The sequence below is a fragment of the Nanorana parkeri genome, unplaced genomic scaffold (genome assembly GCF_000935625.1).
Source record: "Nanorana parkeri isolate BGI_ZX_2015 unplaced genomic scaffold, ASM93562v1 scaffold626, whole genome shotgun sequence".
NCBI classification, from domain to species: domain Eukaryota; kingdom Metazoa; phylum Chordata; class Amphibia; order Anura; family Dicroglossidae; genus Nanorana; species Nanorana parkeri.
In genome coordinates, this window is record NW_017306894.1 from 522,683 (window position 1) to 536,843 (window position 14,161).

Genomic DNA, 14,161 nt, shown 5'->3' on the forward strand with positions numbered 1-14,161 from the left:
ATTGATCTCATAAAACAGCCACTTTAACTATTTATTATGTGTACATTCATTTCCATTACAGGCTGCTACTTGGGTCTCTCCACCCAGGCTTGATATGTCAGTTTTTGGTGGTTGTTGGAAAGTTGAGCAACCTGACGGCTTCTTATATCCTTTGGGACTCTGTGGTTAGACCCTTGAGTTCCTCGATACTCCAGTCCCTTGATACTCCAGTCCCTAGAGACTTGAGCTCCTAGATACTTGAGTCCCTAGAGACTTGAGTACATAGATATGCAAGCTCCTAGAGACTTGAGCTCCTAGAGACTTGAATACATAGATATGCAAGCTCCTAGAGACTTGAGCTACTAGATTATTGAGCTCCTGGAGACTTGAGCTCATAGATATGCAAGCTCCTAGAGACCTGAGCTCCTAGAGACATGAGCTCCTAGAGACCTGGGCTCCAGGAGACGTGAGCTCCGAGAGGCTTGAGCTCCTAGGCTAATCTAAACTACCGTGTTTCCCCGAAAATAAGACACTGTCTTATTTTTTTGGGGGGGCTCAAAAAAACACACTAGGTCTTATTTTTGGGGTATTTATTTTTATTTTTTCATGTACAACAATCCACACTTATTCATGTACAACAGTCTACATGTATTCATGTACAAAAATATGGTGATCAGGGCAATCGGGTGCCCTACCTTTCCAAGAGCAATTTGCTAACCAATCGCTGGCCAGAATGAGCGAAGCGCGCTTTCACTATCGATTCCTCACAGGCGGAGTGCATTTGGTATCTCTCCGCCTGTGACAGGAGCCGGCGCTGGAGAGCAGGCATCAGCTTATGGGGCTCTGCTCCTTCCGGTGCCGCCTTGCTTCCTCTAGCGCTGGCTTCGTTGGCACCGCTGATTCTCTCCTGTCTCTCCCATGGCTCTTCAAGTTCCCCCTTATGCCATCCACCGGCCCTGGGAATGGTCACAACAAGGTCTTATTTTCGGGGTAGGTCTTATTTTCGGGGTAGGTCTTATTTTCGGGGTAGGTCTTATTTTCGGGGAAACAGGGTATTTTACATTATTTAAATGTTGTGAAATCGGTATGCAACCTGACAGCTTCTTATATCCTTTGGGACTCTGTGGTTAGACCCTTGAGTTCCTCAATATTCGAGTCCCTAGAGACTTGATCTTCTAGAGACTTGATCTTCTAGAGACTCGATCTTCTAGAGACTCGATCTTCTAGAGACTCGAGCTCCTAGAGACTCGAGCTCCTAGAGACCTGAGGTCCCAGAGGCTTGAGCTCCCAGAGACCTGAGGTCCTAGAGGCTTGAGCTCCCAGAGACTTGATCTCCTAGAGACCTGAGCTCCTAGACACCTGAGCTCCTAGACACCTGAGCTCCTACAGACCTGAGTTCCTAGACACCTGAGCTCCTAGACACCTGAGCTCCTAGACACCTGAGCTCCTACAGACCTGAGTTCCTAGACACCTGAGCTCCTAGACACCTGAGCTCCTAGACACCTGAGCTCCTAGACACCTGAGCTCCTAGACACCTGAGCTCCTAGAGACTTGATCTCCCAGAGACCTGAGCTCCTAGAGATCTGAGCTCCTAGAGACTTGAGCTCCAAGATGCTTCAGTTCCTAGGCTGATCTAAACTATTTTACATTATTTAGCATGTGAAATCGGTATGTTCATTTTCAGCACCAATGAGAGATATAAATGATGCTGTCAGCACCCATGTCCGTGACTTTTCACCGAAGCTTAACACTTACCCTCACCATAACACCAACTTGGTTTGCTCACCATTGCTAAAAATTAAAGGAGAATTATGAGGTGAGTGATTTTCTCTCAGCCTCATAATCTGAGCCGACCTGTGACAATGAAACATACCAGCGCTCGCTCACTTCTCGATCCTGTGCCGGCAGAGAGTCATGACTGGCGGAACGGATGGGGAGGGGCGGGTACAGATGGCTCTGCCTCTAGATAGGCAGAGCCAGCTGTCACTCACGGCTGAGTGGATCCAGACATAATTGTCGGGATCCGTTCCGGCTGCGGCGTCTCAGTATACCGCGAACTGTAGCTCGCCACTTACTGAGCTTTGACGGGAGAATGCTAGTTTGTAGACATGTGCGATTCGTTTCATTCCGAATCGAAATTCGGACGAATTTTCGGAAATTCGGATGTTTCCGAATTACAGACATTACGAATGCAAACGAATCCGAATTTCCATTTCCGAAATTCGGTAGCGGTAGTTCGAACGTTCGTTTCGTTTTCTGTTCTTATTCGTTTCTTATTCGTTTCGTTCGTTGGAGCAAAGTGACATTAGAGAAGGAGAAAAATATTTGCTGCAAACGAACGAACGAAACGAATAAGAACAGAAAACGAAACGAACGTTCGAACTACCGCTACCGAATTTCGTCCGAATTCCGAATTGACTTTCACACCCGAATCCCGAAAAACGAAATAACACAAATCCGAATTTAAAACGAAACGAAACTAAACAAATTTTTTGGCAGTGCACATGTCTACTAGTTTGTGTCCTCCCGTTACCCTTAGGAGAACTATGCCCTCCCTGGTTCCTCCACACCCCTTCATTGTGCTAGTACATTTTATAAATAAAAACTTTTATACGCTAGTTAGAGCCAAGTGTCTTGAGAAGGTTTGCATCTAAGCATGAGAAACAGCCAGCCAGATGATTTTTATTGTTTTTAGTCCTTGCTAACTTTTTTTGATACAATAATAAATACCTTAGAGAGTTGTGCAAATATCAAAATGCCTTGATAGGTGGGGGGGTCAGTCTGGAGAAGTGGGCATTCCCATAAGGCTGTTTTTGCATGCAGACCTCTATAGGTTACGCCCACATGTGATGCTGAGCCTCCGTAATTAAAAAGCCAGGGCTGGTTGAGGAGGAAAGCGATGAAAATCCATGGTGGACACATCTCAGCACAATCTTGCCGCTCATGTACCCAAAAGATATAAGAATACAAATGGTGATTCAGTCTACCAGACCCCGCTTGCAACTGAAATACTGATGTCGGGGAGGAGATTCTGTGGCCCTCACAGGGGTTCCCCTGTCTCCTCCCCCTCGGGGGTTTCGTCAGGTCCACGAGGAGAGGGGTCTGCCGGCCTTCGGGTAGGTGGACCTAAGTCGTTCTAGCCCCTGTCAGGAGCCTTGCGCCCCAGGGGGTCAGTAAATCGAGGCCCTTCCTCATCAGAGGAGGACCACAGCACCCTCGTGCACTTTTTTTTTAGTGTGGTGATTTCACGATTCACTTTTTTTGTTCACAGGTGTAATTGGAGTCTTCGATGTATGCATCACAGACCTTAAAAAAAAAAAAAATCACTTTTGGGTGGACTGGCCCTTTAATTGACCCTGTGATAAACACACAGCATTGGCAGGCCATTTGGGATCCAAATCAGCCAATCAAATCTTGAGAAAAGAGTGACTCTGCTGAGCTATTTTGTTAATAAACATGAAAAAAAACTGATAACCTGAATTATTACAAAAGGTAATGTTAAATGATGTCGTCTCAAACAATAAAAAGCGTCCAATCTACCTGCTTGTATGTATGTATATAGAGACTCCTTTTTGTTATCTGTAACATTGGAGCTGTCCATCTCCATCCATCTGTACAGGATGCACAATTTACTGACTATTAATACTATGTATTTGCTGCCATCTAATAACATCTCTTGCATAAAACATTTTACTCACAAGACTGCAACCACACAGTCTCTCTCTCTTCCATTTACCTTGTGAAACTCCATGTATGTTCATTCTGTACAAATGGAGGCTAAAACTGAAGTTATTAGTATATTTTTTTCCCCAGGTTGAATGTAATGTTAGACAAATACCACATCATGGCCACCAGATGGAGCTGAGGAGCGCTGGAAATAAGTATTTATTTATTGCTATACATATGTTCCAGTTTGGGATCTTAGATAGTTTATAGTTGAACATGCTGAATACATAAACCATTCCATCAACAGTGTCAGGGACGTGCTGGGTACATGGGCCATTCCAATAATAGTGCCAGGGAGATGCTGGTTATATGGACCACTATAATGTTGATAGTGTCATGTACATGCTGGTATATGAACCATTCCAACAATCATGCCAGGGACGTGCTGGGTACATGGGCCGTTCCAATAATAGTGCCAGGGACATGCAGGTTATATGGGCCATTCCAATAATAGTGCCAGGGACATGCTGGTTATATGGGCCATTCCACTAATAGTGCCAGGGATGTGCTGGGTACATGGGGCATTCCAATAATAGTGCCAGGGACGTGCTGGGTACATGGGGCATTCCAATAATAGTGTCAGGGACATGCTGGTTATATGGGCCATTCCAATAATAGTGTCATGTACATGCTGGTATATGAACCATTCCAACAATCATGCCAGGGACGTGCTGGGTACATGGGGCATTCCAATAATAGTGTCAGGGACATGCTGGTATATGAACCATTCCAACAATCATGCCAGGGACGTGCTGGGTACATGGGGCATTCCAATAATAGTGTCAGGGACATGCTGGTTATATGGGGCATTCCAATAATAGTGTCAGGGACATGCTGGTTATATGGGCCATTCCAATAATAGTGCCAGCCAGGGACAGGGTACACTGAGCACTGCAACATAGGATAAGACATTCTGACAGACTGAAGAGCTTACATTGTGGCGGATGATGTCTTCTATGTTCTGATACAGAGGTCACTGACCGTGCTGTCTGCTGATAAGCTGCCATGCTGTGACTTTGTCATATTTCAGGTTCCTGCCTTTCCAGGTACATTTTTGCTATTATAAAGAGAGACAATTGCTTTCTTTTAGAGCTCATATTTGTGGCTTTGCACGTTCACATTTCAGGTCTGTGATCTGTCATTCTGCTTTGAGCCCCGGGTCCACATTTTATTGAGCAGGTCCTACCGCAATAACTCCTTCACACTTTTTAAGGAATGTATTCCCACTTGGGACCAGTTCATCATGCTAGAAAATGGACCTGCTGGGCATTCCGGCCTTTGTCCTTGGACCCCTCTCCCCCCGAAGCTTGTTGTCACCACCTATAATAAAAGGTTTATTAAAAAGTGAAGAAGATATAAAGTTGGCTGGTTCACCTAGATCTAGTCTAGAAGGACAATAAGTCACCATAGCCTGCTAGTTTTCCACGAGCGGATTTTGGTTTACATCACCTCTGAATAGCAGCAATTTTCATTGGGAATACTCTATTACACACACACTGGAAGTGCCAGCAAGAAATGGAGGAGACGGATGGGGATGTTCACATGTTTTCTGAATCAAGGTGGTAACTGTGCACAGGATCCAGGAGAATACATCTGTGGGCCAAAACAATCATTTTAATTAGGTATGGAGAAATGGCCAACGTATCATATATGCAGAAGCAGGTGTTGCAGCATTCATACAGATGAATAGAGTGAAAGATAGGACATGTAGAAGGAATGGAAGATTAAATATTATTAAGGGGGTTAGTCACAAAGCTGCCAGAGGCAGCCGAGTGAATAACCCAGCCGTAGTGAAGTGAGGCGAACAACGTTCAGCTATTCAGTATGGCTGATTTCAGCCGTACATCGGCCCGAAATCAACCGTACATCAGCTGCACTTCGGTCAGTCGAACATGCTCTGCTGAGCCGAAATGCAGAAGAACTTCAACTCAGCCGATCCAACAGCTCACTCGCTGCCGTTCGCCCCTATTCACATAGCGGCCGAACGGCAGTGAGTGAATAGCCGAATGTCGTCGAGCGGCATTTGGCTCGGTACATCTGTGGTACCGAGCAGAATAGCAAATGGTGAAAAACTAAAAAATAAAGTTGAGAAAATATTTTTAAGAATGTAAATAAAAAATGTAAAAAAAGAAATATAGATTTTTTTTAAAAAATATTTTTTTTAACCCCCCCAAAACAATAGGGCGGAGCTAGCATTGACAGCTAGCCCCGCCCAACTGTTTTCTATTGGTCGGGAACGGCTAGAGCCTTCTAGTTGGTCCTGGCCAATGAATAACAACTGGGCTTCACCCAGTTATTGTTTAATGACAGATCAGCGTCCCCTGGTCATTTGGGACGCTGATCTGTCATTACAACTGGGCGGAGCCAGCCGTGAGATCACTGGCTCAGCCCAGCTGTCATTGGCGGGGCTTACGGCTGGCCCTTCAGCAGGCTGTTTGCCCCGCTTTGACTGACACTTTGGCTCAGTCAAGCCGAAGCATATGCCTTCGGCTCGGCTGAGCCACTCAGCCGCCTTCGGATGCTGTACGGGCTATAGTGAATAGGCTGTACAGCAGCCCTTCGGTTTGACTGAACCGAAGGGCTCTGGTGGCCGAAGGGAGCTGAAGGATCAGCTGGAGATACAGATGAATGCTTCGGCTCTTTTGTGAATAGACCCCTAAATGTTAAGGAGACAACACAATGATTGATCTTAAAGGGAAACTATACCATATGAACAAGGGTTGGTGGTCACCTAACCAGCTCATGTACAGTACATGAGCTTGTTAGACGTCCCATTCCAAAACCAAGCGTGGACATCAATATGGAGGTGGCCCCTGTTTTTGGCTATAGTATCCACTACCCTCCTGGGAAGGCTTTCCACAAAAGTTTGGAGTGCGTCTTTGGGAATTTGTTGCCATTCAGACAAAAAAAAAAAATGCATTTGTGAGGTCAGAAAATGATGCAGGACGAGAAGATCTGGCTCACAATGGGCGTTCCAATTTATCCCGGAAGTGTTCAGTAGGGTTGAGGTCAGGTCTCCTGAGTTCCTCCACATCAAACTGGTCAGACCACATTTTAAAGAGGAACTTCACCCTTATCTTGAAAAGTACAACAAGGGCCCCTTTAGAAATGTTTAGTAATGACAATCTACAAACACATACTTCTAGATAAATGTAGACTTTTTATCCTTTGCAAACCTTTTTTTTTATTTCCCTCCCCATTCTTCTCATGGTGAACATTTTCACTAAGGGCAGATGAATCCATCTCCCTTTACTTCCTGGAACTCTGGGTCTGCCTCCTGGAACCTGTGACAATGTCAATCTCAGAAAAAAGGACTACAACAGACGTGAGCACAAAAATGCTCCCGATAGATGCATATCCAGTAGCAGGGAAGGTATCCGAGCTCGTACTCGCCCAAATACTCTGTATGGGCACCGATACCGATACTAATATCGGTGCATCCTACTGAAAATACCTGAACTCGATTCTCTGAATGGATTCACCTTTGGCCCTTTAGTGCAGTCCCCTGGCTGTCTTTGGCTTTAATACCTTCTGTTTCGGAACACGTATGCCGATCAGTGTATGGCCAGGCTTCAAGGAGAACTATGAGGTGAGTGATTTTCACTCAGCCTCATAGTTCGAGCCGACGTGTGGCAATGAAACTGTCACACGTCGGCTCAGTAGATCGGGAAGTGAGCGAACACATACCGGCGCTCGCTCACTTCTCGATCCTGTCCCTGCAGAGAGCCGTGACTGTCACTCACGGCTCCCTGCAGGGATTCCTCCTCTCCTCGCTCCGATCCTCCAGCGCTGAGGGAGGGAGGGGGCGGGTACAGCTGGTTCTGCCTCTAGATAGGCAGAGCCAGCTGTCACTCACGCAGCTGGGTGGATCTCGACCATAATGTCGGCATCCGTCCCGGTTGTGGCGGTCTCAGTATACCGCAAGCTGTAGCTCGCAATTTACTGAGCTTTGGGTCATGGGAGGAAGCTAGTTTGTGTCCTCCCATGACCCTCAGGGGAACTACGGTGAAAAAGACTTACCCCATAGTTCTCCTTTAATCTCTCTCCTTACCCCAGCATATGCTTACCTTTTCTTCACTTCCTGGTGCTCTGTTCAGTGCTGGGAGCTGCAGGAAATACCCAGTATGGAGGAGCATATAACTCACCCCATGTGACAGCACTGGGCCAATCATCCCATAGCCCTGGGTAAGCTACGGCTAAAGTTGCCACCTGTTCGGGATTCACCCGGACAGTCCGGGTTTTGAATGCTGTGTCTGGGTTTCAGGGCAGCTGAAACCCGGACACATGATGTCAGGCAGACCGGAGCAACCAAAATTAAGATAGGCCCCACTGAAAATAGTCTTCACAGTGATATTTACATATGAATAAGCCGTGACTCATTCTCCCAAAAACGTTTCCATGAGTCGCTAGAGGGTGCGGGTTTTGCTGAAAGAAAAGGTGGCAACCCTAGCTACCGGCAGCGGAGCCGATTGTTGGGGGAAGGAAAGAAAGTAAGTGCTGCTGGGCAGGTCTACAATAAAGGGAACCTGTTACATTGCCCGACATAGACAAACTATAGTGGACATAACGGCAAGCTTTTAGGACGCACGGTCCCCGAGTCGCACTTACTTGGCAGCGTTCTATTGCACAATTTTACATGCAGCAATGAAAACGAATTGAAGCTCATATCTCATCAGTGTTTTTGAATTAAAAAATAATTACTTCGACTGATTATGCGTTTTGCAAATAGTTTTTTTTTGTTTTATGTTTAAATAAAAGCGTTTAATATTGTAAACTGAAATCGAATGTAATAGTAATATAACGGCGTTTCCATTTAAGCGTGCACCCGCTTCTGATTTTCTACAATTGACAAAAAAATATGTAATTTTCTATTCTGCGCAACTATGGCAACAGCATTCTGTTTTTTTATTTTTTTCACGGATGGTCACCCCCCTGCTCCTGTAATTAGACAACTGCCTACCCCAGATGTTTACAGGGAGATTAAAGCGAAGGCGCGCTGGTTTTGTACATATTTCCTTTCTTTGTTTGTTATGGTCAGGACTGAAAAAATAAAATGTATTTTTTATCGTGGTCAGGTAAGTATGAAACATTGAATATTATTCTTCTTTTGTTTTTTAGCCCCAGAATGAAACTTTAGGCTTATTTTTACATTTTCGCAAGTATCTCTTTTTACTCTTTTGTTTACAGAGCTCAATAGTGCAAGCTAACTTTTATTCAATGTGGCAGAGTAGTGTCCGGGTTCCACCCTGACTTTACTGGTTTGCAGCATTCTGGCTTGGCTCCAATCTACTCAACTGTGTTTCCTTCTTTGCCTGACAGACTCTGGAACGTTGCTCACTACTCCCGGGCTCCCTCTTATGGCCAGACAGGAGAGTGTCATCTGAAAGAGTCAGATGGGAGTTTCCAGTCTCTGAGTGGTGATGTTACCCCACTCACTATATATAAACCACTCGGCCTAGTCCAGGGGTCAGCAACCTGCGGCTCCTGAGCCGCATGTGGCTCTTTCATCCCTCTGCTGCGGCTCCCTGTCCAGGGGCGGAATTGACATTTCAGGACCGAACAGCTGTACCAGGGCAGATTGGTACTCCTGCACATACGATTTGCTATGCCGATCTGCTCTGGAACAGCTGAAAAAGCGTTGGAATGCTTGACCTATTGGCGGTCACACATTCCACCGTAAAAAAAAAACGGGCGGGATTACATTGAAATGTGTGACCACGTCACTGGTCACACATTGTTACGTAGTCACAAACTTTGATAGAACACCGCCATCAGAGGGGTATGGCCGGTACCCATGTGAGGGGTCTGAGCAGCCTGGGGGGCCTCTTACATGAGTATCAGCTGTACCAGGAGAGGTGACAGGGGAGGGAGTGGAGGAGGCCAGGCCCCAGCAGCAGCAGGTAAGAGGAGCTGGGAGGAGGTACAGGGAAAGGGACCCTGGCGACCAGCCCACCATAGAGAGTCTCAGATGGGCTGTGCAGGATCTATGGTGTGCTCCGCAGGGTCACTCTCAGCTGTGCTCTGTGGGGGTCTCAGGTAAGTCAACAGTCCAGTGCGTTACTATGCCCAGAGTCCAGTGCGTTACTAAGCCCTGAGTCCAGTGCGTTACTAAGCCCACATATACCTATATACATAGCATAAAGGTAAAAAACGATATATGGAGTGTTATCTTCATCTTAGATGTCAAAAGGGTTTTGTGGCTCCCGGGGTTTTCTTTTCTGTGGGAAACGGGTCCAAATGGCTCTCTGAGTGTTTAAGGTTGCTGACCCCTGGTCTAGTCTGACCTTGCCCTTGTGTGGTCTTCCTGCTAGTGCATTCCTGCTGGTCTGATTAGTCTGATTCTGTGTATGACCCGATCCTGGCTCTCTGCCGTGACAGGGGAGGGACTGGATTCCGCCCCTCCCCGCTCCATTCCTCCAGCGCTGACTGGCGGAACGAACAGGGGAGGGGGCGGGTACAGCTGGCTCTGCCTCTAGATGGCCAGAGCCAGCTGTCACTCATGCAGCTGGGCGGATCCAGACATAATTGTCGGGATCCGCTTCAGCTGCGCCGTCTCAGTATACCGCGAGCTGTAGCTCGCGGTATACTGAGCTTAGGGTGACGGGAGGACGCTAGTTTGTGTCCTGCCGTTACCCTAAGGAGAACTATGGGGAAAATTATGATTAATTAATAATAAATGAAGGAAAAATGTTTTAGAAATGACCCTTGCAGAGAGGCTCCTCCGCACTACAAGGGACATTTCATTTTTTTTTTCTTAATTTCTTTTTTTAATTGCTCTCTTCAATAAAGCAGAACTAAACTAGATATGTAGGCAGCACAGTGGTGTAGTGGTTAGCACATCTGCCTTGCAGCAATAGGGGTCACTGGTTTGAATCCTGGCCAGGTCACTGTCTGCAGAGGAGTTTGCATGTTCTCCTTGTGCTTGTGTGGGTTTCTTCCCAGGTACTCCAGTTTCCTCCCAAAGGCATGCTGGTTAATTGGCTCCGGTCTAAATCGGCCCTGTATGTATGTGAGATAGGGTCATTAGACTGTAAGCTTCTTGAGGACAGGGACTGATGTGCACTGTGTAAATTGTCAGCACTATATAAATACCTGTAATATATAATAAAAGTAAAAAACTGCTGACAGATAGATGTTTATGGTCTTCCTGCTAGCAATTATTTTATGAACTGTGGACTGACAGCTGCACACTGCCCTGCTCCTTGCACAGTCCCAGGGTCTGTAAGATGCCAATGGTAAGTGCAGGGATGAATATATTCCCATGCGCATAGTGTTACGTCGGCCCAGCCAATCAAGATAGGTTTTAGGTTAATCCAGTGTTTCCACAAGGAGGAGGGGGCAGAGTAAAAAGGCAGATATTGCTATTTAAGTGCCAGGTCTTTTTTCCATATTGTCCATTTTTCAGTTCTTAGCACAGTATTTGCAGGCTCTGTGTTTGTTCTTTGCGCACCTGCTGCATGGGTTTTCTCCATGCAATCCAATTTCTTGCTGTCTTTCGCTTAAAATTTCTCCCTTCAATGTGCACACATGTATGACTGCCGTAGGGCCATAGGGTCATTCGATGGTAAGCTTCTTCGGCTAATGTGATTTGCTGGGATTGGAAGTAGGGTTGCCACCTGTCCAGGATTCACCCGGACAGTTAGGGTTTTGAATGCTGTGTACAGGTTTCATGGCAGCAGAAACCGGGACACAAGATGTCAGGCAGACAGGGGCAACCAAAATTAGGATAGGGGCTACTGGCCCCCCACTGAAAATAGTCTCAACTGTGATATTTACATATGAATAAGCGGCAATTTTTATATATGAATAAGCCACGACTCATTCTCCCATAAAAATGTCCATGCGTCGATTGAGTGTTCGGGTTTCGCTTGAAAAAAAGGTGGCAACCCTAATTGGAAGTGTTATCTGTAAAGTATTGCTGAAAAATATCAGTTCTCTGTACATACAATAAACTCATAGAAACATTCTTGTACAGACTGGATGATTTCTTCAAATTATTCTTCAATGTTGGTGTGCTGTGTGGAGTAGGAGATCAGAACCTGCTGAAGCAAAACCTTCTCCCTCTTTCTAGGGCTGTCACACATGGCCGCGTTCGCAAACAGAAGCAACACAAGTGTCAGCCTTGTCCGTTATGTCGGACATTCGAGCCGCCAATGATGTGTTACATAGTATCACTCCTGGGTTTTCTTCCTGTGTTAGAAATATGTAGAAATAGACTCTACCGCCAACTGCAGAGGTGAGATCACGGTTTCAGATATAGAAAATTTAGCCTGGAGGGAAATCATTTTATAGTAAGGGGTTATCACATCCCTTTCTACATGCAACCAATGTAACGGATTCCAGCAGCCGCAAGTCCGATCGCTGGCATCTCAACACTCAGAGCCATACCTGTGCCCAAAATGACCCATCAACGCTAAGACCTATACCTGTGCCCAAAATGACCCATCAACGCTAAGACCTATACCTGTGCCCAAAATTACCCATCAACGTTAAGACCTAAACCTGTGCCCAAAATTACCCATCAACGCTAAGACCTATACCTGTGCCCAAAATGACCCATTAACACTCAGACCCATACCTGTGACCAAAATGACCCATCAACACTCAGACCCATGTCTGTGCCCAAAATGACCCATCAACACTCAGACCCACACCTGTGTCTTAATTACCCATCAACGTTAAGACCTATACCTTTTCCCCTAAATTACCCATCAACACTCAGACCCATACCTGTGCCTAAAATGACCCATCAACACTCAGACCCATACCTGTGCCTAAAATACCCATCAACACTCAGACCCATACCTGTGCCTAAAATGACCCATCAACACTTAGACCCATACCTGTGCCCAAAATTACTCATCAACACTCAGACCCATACCTGTGCCCAAAATTGACCATCAACGTTAAGACCTATACCTGTGCCCAAAATTACCCATGAACACTCAGACCCATACCTGTGCCCAAAATGACCCATCAACAGTCAGACCTATACCTGTACCCATCAAAAGTCAGACCTATACCAGTACCCATCAACAGTCAGACCTATACCTGTACCCATCAAAAGTCAGACCTATACCTGTACCCATCAACAGTCAGACCTATACCTGTACCCATCAACAGTCAGACATATACCTGTACCCATCAACAGTCAGACCTATACCTGTACCCATCAACAGTCAGACCTATACCTGTGCCCATCCACAGTCAGACCTATTCCTGTACCCATCAACAGTCAGACCTATACCTGTACCCATCAACAGTCAGACCTATACCTGTACCCATCAAAAGTCAGACCTATACCTGTACCCATCAACAGTCAGACCTATACCTGTACCCATCAACAGTCAGACCTATACCTGTGCTCAAAATGACCCATCAATAGTTTGCCAGTAGGATTAAACAAATTTTGTGCAATATTGCATATAAGTGACAGAAGACATGTTCTGGGGGACCCCGGCACTCTGGCCGGGGTCCTGGTGGTGCACCGCTCAGTTCTGGCTGGCTCCCCAACCAGCTCACTGAAGTCACTAGTTGCCAGGAGCTAATTGGGACGCTGGCTAGAGTGTCCCAGGTTGCTAAGAGCTGGGAGGGGGTATGTATTTTTCCCTTACACATCTCCCCGCCTGGCTCTTAGCAAACTGGGATGCTCTGGGCATCCCAGAGGGCCATATGACCAAAATGATGGGGCCTGAGGCAACAGCCTCAAGCTGCCTCATTATAGAGAGGGCCCTATGTGTATGCTGGTTTCCATTTCAAAGCACTTTAAGCAGGCATGGTCCACTGTTGTGACCATAAAACCCTGAGAAATACCATGCAGCCATCCCTCTAGTGCATGTAGACAGGAAGTGGCAGCAAAGGGGCTGCAGGAGATGCAACAACGCAGGGAAAAAGGTGCAAACGAGTATTTTATTACAAAAGCATGGCAACTGTATATGATGCACAGCGTTTTAGCACACTTAAGGTCAGTTAGTTAGAGTTAGAGTATAAAGTTGCATACATTCAAATACATTTCCTCCACTTAAAGATCAAGAAATAGGATGTTATTTTTAAGGGCCCATTCCCACCACACCAAGATCATCTCCAGACCACACGAGATTGTTTCCGGACCCAAAATGCATTCCAATGTATCCCTATGCTATTTCTGGCCTCTGTTCACACCAGCGCAATCCGTTTAAGACCAGACCAGACCAGAAAAACACTTCAGGTCTCAGCTTGTCTGGTCTGGAATGCACTGCAACTGCGGGCAGGTTCACACCATTTTCCGGACCAGATCTGGACAGGAAAATGGTGTGAACCTGCCCTTAGGGTAGATTTCTGTTTTAAGTTAACTTTACCACTTTCCTATTAGCCCCATTGGTTACTATCAATCACTGCCAATCACCCCCTGCCTAGTATTATATGAGAATTGTGATCAGTGTGAACTATTTTATCAGCGGTTTAATATACCTGTGTG